Genomic DNA, 12170 nt, shown 5'->3' with positions numbered 1-12170 from the left:
AACAGTCCTGAATATATTATTGTATTTTCTTGTGACAGAAACATTCGTGTAATGTGTGATATGAACATTTTTTACATGGACGGTACATTTTCTTATTCCGCAAAATATTTTTTACAAATGTTTACCATACACGGGTTTAAAAACGGTCATTATGTTCCACTTGCGTATTGTTTACTACCTTCGAAATCTACTGATACATATATCAATTTATTTTCTTTATTAAGATCTAAGATGTTCAATCAATTTAATGTGATTATCAAACCAAGCGAGGTGTATGTGGATTTCAAAAAAGCCATACATAACGCTCTATATTTTACATGGCTAAATATAAAAATAATTGGTTGTAGATTTCATTTACACCAAGCTTGGTTTAGAAAAATACAAGCTCTCGGTTTGACTTCGAAATTCAATAATAAAGATTCCGAAATTGGAAGGTGGATAAAGCATACATTTGGATTAACATATCTAAATCTCGAAGAAGTGGAAGATTGTTTTGTGTTTGACTCAATGTGTTATAAACCAGTAAATGCAACTTTGGACAAATGCGCCCATTACTCATTAGATGTTTATATAGATAAAGATTCACAATTCCCTCCTACTATGTGGTCAGATGGAAGTCCATCAATATTTCACACAACTAATGCATGTGAGTCATTTCACTCTAGATTTAATTCTTCACTTTATTCCTAGAACCCTGCTAATACGTTTTTATAGAAAAATTGAAAGAATTTCAGATTGATACTTATATCAAAATACAGAGCTTACATGTTCCAGCAAGAATTAAAGATGCAAAAGTTAAAAATAAATTAAATTTTTTAGTAGATTTTGTTCATAGATTTCGATCAAATCAAATTACAAGATTAGATTTTGTTAAATGCGTTTCTTATTATTCATAAAATAAAATTAAAATAAATAATTGTTTATGTTAGAAGAGTAGTGTGTATGTAAATCTCTTATTTTATATTTATTATGTACTTAAGTACTAAATAAAAATATAAAGAAATATAAAATTTACTTTATTCTGTAGAGTGTAAGAAAAATGTTGTGAGGAATTTTTATGAATTGTATTTCAAGTTTGGAACAGAAATTATGAACAAATGGTGTCCTGGCTTATTATCCGCAATCACTGGCGTTAAAATTGATTGTGATCATTTAAACTAAATACTAAAATATAACTAAAAACTAAACACATATTGAAATGCTAATTGCATACATTTCAACTTATTATTCTGTTTATGAGGAGAAACATCTTATAACATGTTCCAAATATTTATTATTATATGACAATGTGGCCCCATTGTACTACCAACATAAAATAATTCACTTCCGTATCATTTTTGCCAATTTGATACTATTTATCATAGACATAAACGTTTTAAAAGAAACAGTCTCCTGTTTAAGGTAGAACTATCTATGGTCTACTGTGCATACGCTTTCTGAAAAATTGGATAGTTAAAACAACGAAGTGCATGCTAACTTTTATTTATATAGATACATTTTTTTCAAGAAAAGCATTTGATACATTGATTTGGATTAATTCGTTTTACAACCGGCAACGTTTCGATGATTGCACATAGTATTAAGTGTGTCGAACACAAGGCCATCCGGACATTCACGTAAAATTGGTTGACCAGTAGGAGTACATTGCCAGTATTTAGTACAATCGGAAGTACTAGGGAAGTACTCTTGTCTTCCTGTACATTTCGGAGCTGAAAAATAATTTTATCATCATCAATGACAGTAATAGTATATTCTACAACGAGAATATAATAATAGCCATTATACACATAAAGAAGATTTTACTTTTAATATAAATATCTAAAGAAAGAAACCCCCAAGAGACGCAAAAGAAAACCTTTGTGATTATAAACTTTCTTTACCGTTTTCGATACCTCGTTTTCAATATAACATATTAATATAGTACCTCATATTCCCCCTATGTATCCATAACTTTTTGGGAATTAATTTGGAGGTTAATTCTTTAAACTCAAGGATCAAAGCTCGACACATCCATGTTTCCATATACATAGATGTACATAGATTTAGTATTATTGAAAAATACTGCAAGTGCAATTGATACAACTGAATATTTCGAGAAATTTTCGTTTCTATTATATATTTATAATTCTTACCCTCCTCCTCGCTTCTTACGGCAAGCACAAAGAGACTTAGAAGGAAAATAAATTTGAGATCGAAACCCATATTTTCGGATTTAGAAAATTGATGTCTTAACACAAACGAATAATCGAATTGCTAGCACTGGTCTCAATGGCAGATATTTATATGAAATAGATAAAAGATAAAAGAATTAACGAATTTAGATACATCTCAAGTACTTTGAAAAAAAAACAGGATGCTCTGCTACTTTGAAATCCCCTTATTATATTATGATTAGTTTAATTAGATATTATTATATATGATGTATCGTTTTGGAACTGGAACGAGTCATCCGAGAAGCTGGAATTGTCAATACTCATGTTTCAATACGAATTAATATGCATGTCCTAGATTGTAGATTGATTGGAGAGTCGTTTTGGCTTTCTAGCCATTCTGCATCTAAACCAAAAGAATTATCTACACAAGAGTCTACATTTTATTGTTCTGTTTCCAAAATACATAGACTTTTTTTTCCTCTGCCATACCTATCGTCTTCAGGGGGTATTTGAAGAGGCAGTGACATGTCAGACGACCTACCACCAGTTTGATGTTGTTTCAAGACATCTCGACAAGTTATTCAGACTTTTTATCTGATATGTTTATGAATCTTTTGAATTGTGTCAGACCTGGAATTTGATTGTTCAGCCATCATATTGATGATCTATTAGTCTTTTTTCTAAATACAGAGATGTGTGTCCTTTGTTGACAGCGTCACAATTAGTAGATTTTAGTTTAGTGAAATATTTGGATAACGATTTATGTCCTTTACGACTTATGGGGAAAGTCGTTACCATATGTACAAGGAAAATCAAGAAGATTTACAAATTGAAAATAAGAAAGTAGCTAGTTGTACTATCTAAAAAGTATAAACTGAGAAACTGAGAGAATTTCCAGAAAAACTCTAAAAGCACTAGGCAATAGAAATAATTCTAATATGGCTACGATGCCATCAAGGTATACCAGGCAAACACAAGTATACGAGATGGCACATCGATAACAAACTGGATGGATAGCAGAACAATCAAATTCCAGGTCTGAGAAAATCCAAAAGATTCAAAAACATATCAGACCAAAAGTCTGAGAAACTTGTCGACATGTCACTGCCTCTTCAAATACCCCCTGAAGACGATAGGTATGGCAGAGGAAAAAAAAGTCTATGTATTTTGGAAACAGAACAATAAAATGTAGACTCTTGTGTAGATAATTCTTTTGGTTTAGATGCAGAATGGCTAGAAAGCCAAAGCGACTCTCCAAACAATCTACAATCTAGGACATGCATATTAATTCGTATTGAAACATGAGTATTGACAATTCTAGCTTCTTGAATGACTCGTTCCAGTTCCAAAACGATACATCATATATAATAATATCTAATTAAACTAATAATAGTATTAAGTGGATTTTAAAGTAGCAGAACATCCTGTTTTTTTTCAAAGTACTTGAGATGTATCTAAATTCGTTAATTCTTTTATCTGCTTATTACATTAAGTCATATTATCAAAATTCATATAAATACCTGCGATTGAGACCAGTGCTAGTAATTCGATTATTTGTTTGTGTTAAGACATCAATTTTCTAAATCCGAAAATATGGGTTTCGATCTCAAATTTATTTTCCTTCTAAGTCTCTTTGTGCTTGCCGTAAGAAGCGAGGAGGAAGGTAAGAATTATAAATATATAATAATAAGAAAAATCTCTCAAAATAATATAATAATCTTAGAATTTTCAATGATAAAATCATTTTTAAATAATACTGAAACAACGTACGTTAACACTTTATATATTAGAATTAAAAATAGGCTCAAGACGGAAAGAACAGTGCTAGATCTGTCGTCGTGACATTCTACAAGGGTGGCGTCATTGAAACCACACGTTAAAAACTGACAAATCTGTTAAAAATGACTTAAAATAAAAGCCACAAGTCGATGTAGTCACATCTCAGTATCAAAATGGATCCGTCGAGCGTCGATACTTGAGTTTAAAACACTAACCTCGAAATATATTCATAAAGAATTTCTGAATAAACAGAGGGAATATGCTATATAGAAAACGAAGTGTCGAAAAAAATAATGCTGCAGATGTGGATTGCTGATGTAGGTGAAGATATAACTGCTCGGAGGTTGGAAAAGCAGTAATATCTTCATAGATCGATAGCAGAAAGCTATCTGGATGATTCTATGGAAAACAACATGAAATCGTCAAAAAATCCTCCAGTCGACAGAACAGAATATAATAATTGTTAATAGTTAATACATTAACTTGGATGATTACATCACGTGCCTACAGCTCTTGTCGTAATTGTCCCTCGTGAATAATAGCCATTATTATATTCTCGTTGTAGAATATACTATTACTATAATTGATGATGATAAAATTATTTTTCAGCTCCGAAATGTACAGGAAGACAAGAGTACTTCCCTAGTACTTCCGATTGTACTAAATACTGGCAATGTACTCCTACTGGTCAACCAATTTTACGTGAATGTCCGGATGGCCTTGTGTTCGACACACTTAATACTATGTGCAATCATCGAAACGTTGCTGGTTGTAAAACGAATTAATCCAAATCAATGTATCAAATGCTTTTCTTGAAAAAATGTATCTATATAAATAAAAGTTAGCTTGCACTTCGTTGTTTTAACTATCCAATTTTTCAGAAAGCTAACAAAACATTCATGTAATAGCATAATCATAGCGATACTAGATTCTTCGTGTACTAACATTGAAACAAGATATAAAGAAAGTTATCTCTGTCAAATGTGTTTCTAATAATTCATTGTATTAAACTCCTTCTATTGTATTTCTATACTCCCTTATGTTATTTCACCAATCAACGCACAGTGGGACATAGATAGTTCTACCTTAGACGGATGGCCGTTTCGTCTAAAAGTTGGCATAACAGTTCAGTGCAGAGAGTATATGAATAACGCCATCTAGTATCACTATATCTTTGATTTGGAGACATTAAGTTCGCAAAAATGACGCGGAAGTAAATTATTTTATGTTGGTAGTACAATGATGATTGTCGTTCTGATTATTGATTCATTATTAGCCTAGACCAGTCCCATGCATGAAGAAAATATTAGAAGTGTCAGTGTAGAGTTCGACGTCAAAAAATTAAATTAGAGTTACGCAATAAATTAAAAGAAAAAAGATGTGCACCGAAATTGTGAAAATCGAAAAATTGGAGTATTGAGCCGTCATCAAGTACTACCTGTATTTAAAAGGGTTAACGAGGTAAACAGATTTACGAAGATATGCTTAATACCCTTGGTGATCAATGTCCTTCGTATGCGACCGTGAAAAATTGGACTGCAGGTTTCAAAAGAGGTAAATTATCCATTGAAGATGATGACCGATCGGGAAGTCCAGTTTCTGTGTTAGTTCCCGAAAATATCGATGCAGTTCATGATATGATTTTATCAGACCGTCAAATTGGGCTAAAACTGATATCTGAAGCACTGAATAGTTCATACGAATGCGACCATCAAATAGTTCACGTCAATTTGCTGCAAAATGTTTGAATGTTGACCAAAAGCTTGCAAGGGTAGAAGCATCGTGTCCGATCTGGGCTCACTTTGGAAACGATGTAGACTTCTTAAACCAAATTGTTACTATGGATGAGACTTGGGTACATTTCTATGATCCAGAAACAAAGCAACAATCGATGGAATGGTGACACTCTGGTTCTCCAAGACCTAAGAAATATCGATTCCAAAAATCTGCTGGAAAAGTTCTTGCTTCAGTTTTTTGGGATTGCCATGGAGTAATCATGATTGATTTTTTTGATAAGGGTAGAACAATAACTGGAGATTACTATTCGACATTACTGATCGCTCTATGGGAAAAAATTAATGAGAAAAGATGCGGAAAACTATCCAAAGGTGTTTTGTTTTTGCAGAACAACGACCCTGCCCACAAATCTCATATTGCCATGAAAAAATTCATGATTTAGTGTTTGAATTACGAGAACACCCTCCTTATTCACCAGATTTGGCTCCGATCGACTATCATGCTGTTAATCAAGTTTTACATTCGAATAATAGGTGGTGTTAATGACTTACGCCATCACTTGGCATTTGTTATTGTGAAGTCAGTAGTAATTTAGAAATTGATTGAATAGGTGTTTGATAGTTAACGTTTAAAAGAAATAAGTTCATTAAGACATGCAGGTGTAATCGGACGAGTAAAATGCGGGCGTAAATCGCTAGCAAGAGATTTGGTTTTCACACATGCTAGTTTACTGGCATCTTTTTTCGCAAACGACTTCAGTCGTCGCAATTAATCATATGTGCGAAGAACTACCTCACGTGCTAACCGCACTGATGACCAGAGAAATACAGATCATGAAAATAGTCGTATTGCTGTCAGAATTGCAAAAATTCATAAAGGGAAAACACAAAGAAGGGGATGTCTTGTCTTTACAATTTCCGGCACGTCTGGCCTTTACGATAACCATAAGTATATCGCAAGGCCAGTCGTTGGAAGTTTGCGGAATCAAATTTGAGTTTCCTTGTTTCGCGCATATACGAATCCAAATATTTCAGAAAAACTCTGTTTTGCAAATAAGCAACATCATGTGTAATTAATCGAAAATAATAATAAAACTTCATTCATACCGAGAATAATTTTTATTTGTTTTAAAGAATCCTCTTGTTTGTTTTATACAAAACATTTTATTTATCGATTGAGGCAGTACGAAGTCTGTCGGCTCAGCTAGTTTTTTAATAATTCTCTGATAGTTGGCAAACATTTTTCATAATTTTTAAAATGAGAATTTCGTGAATTTATTAAACAAATAAAAGCAAATCTGTTATTAATTATTCCACGGCAAATGTTGTTTCAGTCAATTTTCAGAATTAACCTAATCAAAATGATGGTAAAGTAAGGAAACTGAAAAAAGTCGCGGAGGGCAAGATCTGATGTGTACGGTGAGTGGTTAACCAATTCGAAGTGCAATTTATGAATTTTAGCTATGGAGATTTCAGATGTATGAAAAGAGAGTGACGTCCTAATGGAAAAGCACCTTTTTTCTTTTACCATTTCACCCTCTATCTTATCAAGAAATCATGTGTACTCTCTTTTTAATGTATTGCTTGAACACATGATTATAACTATCTCAAAAACAAACGGCTGATCGTCATCATATAAAAATACAGTTTTTTTATTAAATAACACCACCATTGACATCGTTAGATATGTAAAATTTGTAGGGTCTGTTGTGGACAATTCCTTGAAATGCCTTTATTGAGTCACATCTCCGATATGCCCTTCCCTTTTGGGGTACGTGTGGTGTGACTCAATTTGAGCGAATCTTCAAACTACAAAATAGAGCTGTCAGATATTTACTCGGACTAAACTGCAGGGACTTCTCTAAAATATTAAAAATGCTGACTCTTCCTTCCTTATTCATCTTTGAATCCGTTTGCACGCTTCTCCAGCTTCAGAAACGTGGAGCACAACCTTTACCTACCTACTCCACGTTCAGTTGGTTCAGTTACGGGCTCAACATGTTACAATGCAAAAAAATGCACAATCACTTGCCCCAAAATTATATGGTTATAAATGAGGTAGTAGAGTCTCAGTGGGCAGTGCCTAATGCCTCTTTCATTCGCGTAGGCCCGATAATGATTTTTTTCCATTTTTTGAAATATCTTCAAAGCGATCCATTTATACGATTGTCAAATAAAAGCTAAAGACTGAATTTTCAGAGAGAATATCTCAACGTATCGGGGTCGGAAACAGACAACCCTCACAAGAAGTCGCACTTGGTACGTTCTACCAAAGATAATATACATGGATGGCCTTTTTGTACAAAAATTTTGACGCAACCCTTAAAATCTAGTGATATCGTAATATTTGGTTGAATACTAAACATTTCTTTGTAGAATATTTTAGATAAAATCTAACGCTGTGGATAAGTACGAGGATATATTGAAAAATTCTTAACCTACTATAGAACCAAACAAAATTTCTATGTCAAAATATTTTATTCCTCAACATATTCTCCTCTTAATTGAATACATTTATTACAGCGAATCTCTAACGTCTCTAGATATTAAAAAAACGTCTCATCTTGCTCTGCACAGCAGTTTTCGGTGGAGGAAAGAGATGATAGTCGAATGGATCCAAATCTGGTGAATAAGGGAGGTGTTCTAGTAATTCAAATCCTAAATCACGAATTTTTTGCATGGCAACATAAGATTTGTGTGCAGCGGCGTCGTTATGCGAAAACATATCTTTCTATCTATCTATCTTGGATATCTTTCCGCGTCTTTTCTCTTTAATTTTTTCCCATAGAGTGATCAGTAATGTCGAATAGTAATCTCCAGTTATTGTTCTACTCTTATCCAAAAAATCAATCATGATTACTGCATGGCAATGTCAAAAAACTGAAGCAAGAACTTTTCCAGCAGATTTTTGGACATGAAACTTCTTAGGTCTTGGAGAACCAGAGTGTCACCAATCCATCGATTGTTGCTTCGTTTCTGGATCCTAGAAATGTACCCTAGTCTCATCCTTAGTAACAATTCGGTTTATGAAGTCTACATCGTTTTCAAATCGAGCCCAGATCGGACACGATGCTTCTACCCTTGCAAGCTTTTGGTCAACATTCAAACATTTGGGGATCCATTTTGCATCAATTTTTCTCATGTCCAAATTGACGTGAACTATATGATGGATGCATTCGTATGAAATATTCAGAGCTTCAGATATTCATTTAAGCCCAATTCGACGGTCTGATAAAATCATGTCATCGATATTTTCGGCGACTGACACAGAAACTGGCCTTCCCGATTTGTCATCATCTTCAATGGAAGAAAATTTACCTCTTTTGAAGCTTGTAGGCCAATTTTTCACGGTCGCATACGAAGGACATTGATCCCCAAGGGTCTTAAGCATATCTTCGTTAATCTGCTTACATCTTAACCCTTTTAAATACAGGTAGTACTTGATGATGGTTCGATACTCCAATTTTTCGATTTTCACAATTTCGGTGGACATCTTTTTTCTATTAATTTATTGCGTAGTTCTGGTTTACTTTTTTGACGTCAAACTTTACACTAACACTTCTAATAATTTATTGTTCGTTGCTATGGTAACGCAATATTTTGTTTATGCATGGAACTGGTCTAAGCTAACTAGATATCGATACATCCTCGTAGATGCGCGGGATATTTGAAAATTTGAAATGCCAAGAAGCTAGCTGCTACCTCAAATTGTCAAGTATTTTACCCTAGAACGTGATAAGACTGGAGGTAGAATAGAATAATTGGGTCTTCATATAATTAGAAGACATATTTTTTCAATTTACCTTTATTTGCATAGATTGAACCTATCCTTGTTCTCGTTCTATAATTAGTGATGATGATAATAAGAAAATAATTATTATGTCTAAAAATTAATACCTGCCAATATAAATTTACGATTACTAGGTATCAATAAAATTTATTGCTATAATCTAAAACAATAAATGTCATATTTATAAGAATTTATAATATTGAATTTTTTTTAATGGAAATTTTTCATCTCACTAAAGCATTTCGCAGCTTTTCAATTTTAAAAAAATAGGCAGTAAACAACATGGGAATCCCAAGCGGACGTTCAACAGTATTTCCGTGAATGACGCCATTTTATTATATTAAATCCAAAATACAAAGGGATACTAGAAAGAAATACTTTATTTTCAAAATCAGTCAACCGACATCAACAAAATTTTGATATTATGGATTAATCGACTCTAGTAATGAAGCCAAAAGAAAAGGTTCTGTTTGGTGACGCACATGATGGATGGGCTAGCGTTGTCTTCTTCGAACAGATTATGAGAGACTCAAACAATTCTCTTTCCAATCTGCTGCAAAAGTTCTTGAACGGTGGAGCGCAGTTGGTTTTCCTCGATTGCTTTCATTTCTTTTCTTAATATATCGTTGTTAAATGTTTTTGGTTTTCTAGATCGATAGGAATCAGAAAGATCAAAATTACTAAAGTCATATTTGGCATTCGAGAATTTGGATGAAAATGAATACATTCTGTTTTCATCATCAATAACGACAAATTAATATTTTAGTTTTAGTTTAGTCCTTTCGGTATTCTATTCTTTAGAACTAAAGTTGTTCGTAGATGTTTTGATTTTCCTGATGGAATGTCACCGAGCTTCTATTCTTCTGTAACCTTCTGTTACGTTGGAAGAACGCCATTCTTCGTGTCTTTGGATAGTGAGCAAATCAGCACCGATTTCCACCAACATGGTTGCCGAAAAACACCTTAGCCCATGTTCGGTATATACTTAGGAATTTTTCAGTATTTCGCACAAGTTTCGGAACATCGCTGTCGATGGTTGTCAATCCAGAAGTAACTAAATTTTTCCCTAGAATTGCAGCTTTCACGCAATAAAAATTGGCATAAAACCGATGATGTTGCAAATGCGAGATCTTGCATGAAAAAATCAGCTGAACTTCTGCGTATGCTTTTAATAAAGAAATATTGCGTCTTACATTGCATTGCACGTTATATTGCATCATGTCAAGCAGTCTTTAGCGCGTAAAATACAAAATGAACTCCATAGTTGCGCAAGACGTTTGCGCTTCTTTGACTGAATGTCCAAATTTAACTCTATACAGAGACTATTGATATCACGAGAAATCGATTTATCATATCTATTTCATGCGGAAACATTCACTTCCGGAGATACCAGAAATGGCCATTATCTCAGGAAAGCTAACAGATATCGAACCATAGATAACTTTGTTCCATAGATCTCAGCAAAATCTATATGTGTGTCAAAAATTGTGATGATTGACGCACGTGCAGAAGTGTTTCTGTGGAAAAATTACGCTAATGCATTATTTTCACGAAAAATCAATAAATAACATGAAAATTTACTAATTTTTGTAAGGTTAGGTTAGGTTAGGCTAGGCTAGGCTAGGTGAGGTTAGGTGAGGTTAGGTTAGGTTAGGATAGGTTAGGTTAGGTTGTGTTAGAGACTAAAATAAAGGTAAACAAAAATAATGTTTTTCAATTGGACTTAAATCTATAACTTTTACATTTGAAAATTTTTTTTACTTCTATTAATGAAATGAATGGGTCTATTTATGATTCAGATTCACATATTCGTCGCCATGTATATTCTATGATTCTGTCCTCTCAATCTGAAGAAGAAGAATGCTCTCAGAGGTCTCCAGCTGGCATCATTTCTTCGGATATGAACCCCGCTATTAGAAACAAATCTTTCTTTGTGATTGACCAATTCATGAGTATAACCTTCATCGTTGAGGCATCGATAGGCTAGCCAGCCATCTGTATGAATTATGCTTCCTGGAGCCACGTGCTTTTTGATTAGAGAAATCAAGACTTCAATCTGATGTCTTCATCATTGATCGTCAATCATCATAACTTTTCACACACAGATAGATCTTGATGAGATCTATCGAACAAAGTTATCCAAATTTCAGCTACTTCGAGTGTGATATCTGCCAAGGACATATCCTTTTCATAGTTTCGACAGGTACATTTTACTCACCGGTATAAACTTCAGGCATTTGCCATGGTGAGATCTAATAGATGGTAGATGGTACTTCACATCAAGATTTTAATATTTTTCCTTTTGTCAGTATTCAAACAAAAAACTATTGATAACAACTTTATATCATCACATAAACGCCTAAGGGCCAATTTTACAGCCTAGAATAAAACTGGAGATTGAACTAAAGATAAAACTATGGTTTAAACTCTAGTTTAAACCAAGAATAAACAAAAATTGTAGTAAAAAAAATGCTACTGCAATTTCTCTGACAATGATTTAGTGTTTTTGGTTAACCTTGTGATGGAATAGAAAAAAATGTTTTGGATAGAAGCACGACAAGTCTAAAAAATAAGTACGATCATTTGCTCTAGGTAATTTTTTGTTTCCTCGGCGTGTCGACAATGTTAATAATTTCTTTATCATCATCGTCGAGCTCCACAAATATAAACTATAAATCTTCAAACATTTTAAGAAAACCCTTTAAAATATTA

Source organism: Diorhabda sublineata, chromosome 6 (genome assembly GCF_026230105.1).
Source record: "Diorhabda sublineata isolate icDioSubl1.1 chromosome 6, icDioSubl1.1, whole genome shotgun sequence".
In the NCBI taxonomy this organism is placed as follows: domain Eukaryota; kingdom Metazoa; phylum Arthropoda; class Insecta; order Coleoptera; family Chrysomelidae; genus Diorhabda; species Diorhabda sublineata.
The sequence above is the reverse complement of the archived record's forward strand: the minus strand, read 5'-3'. Positions refer to the sequence as shown.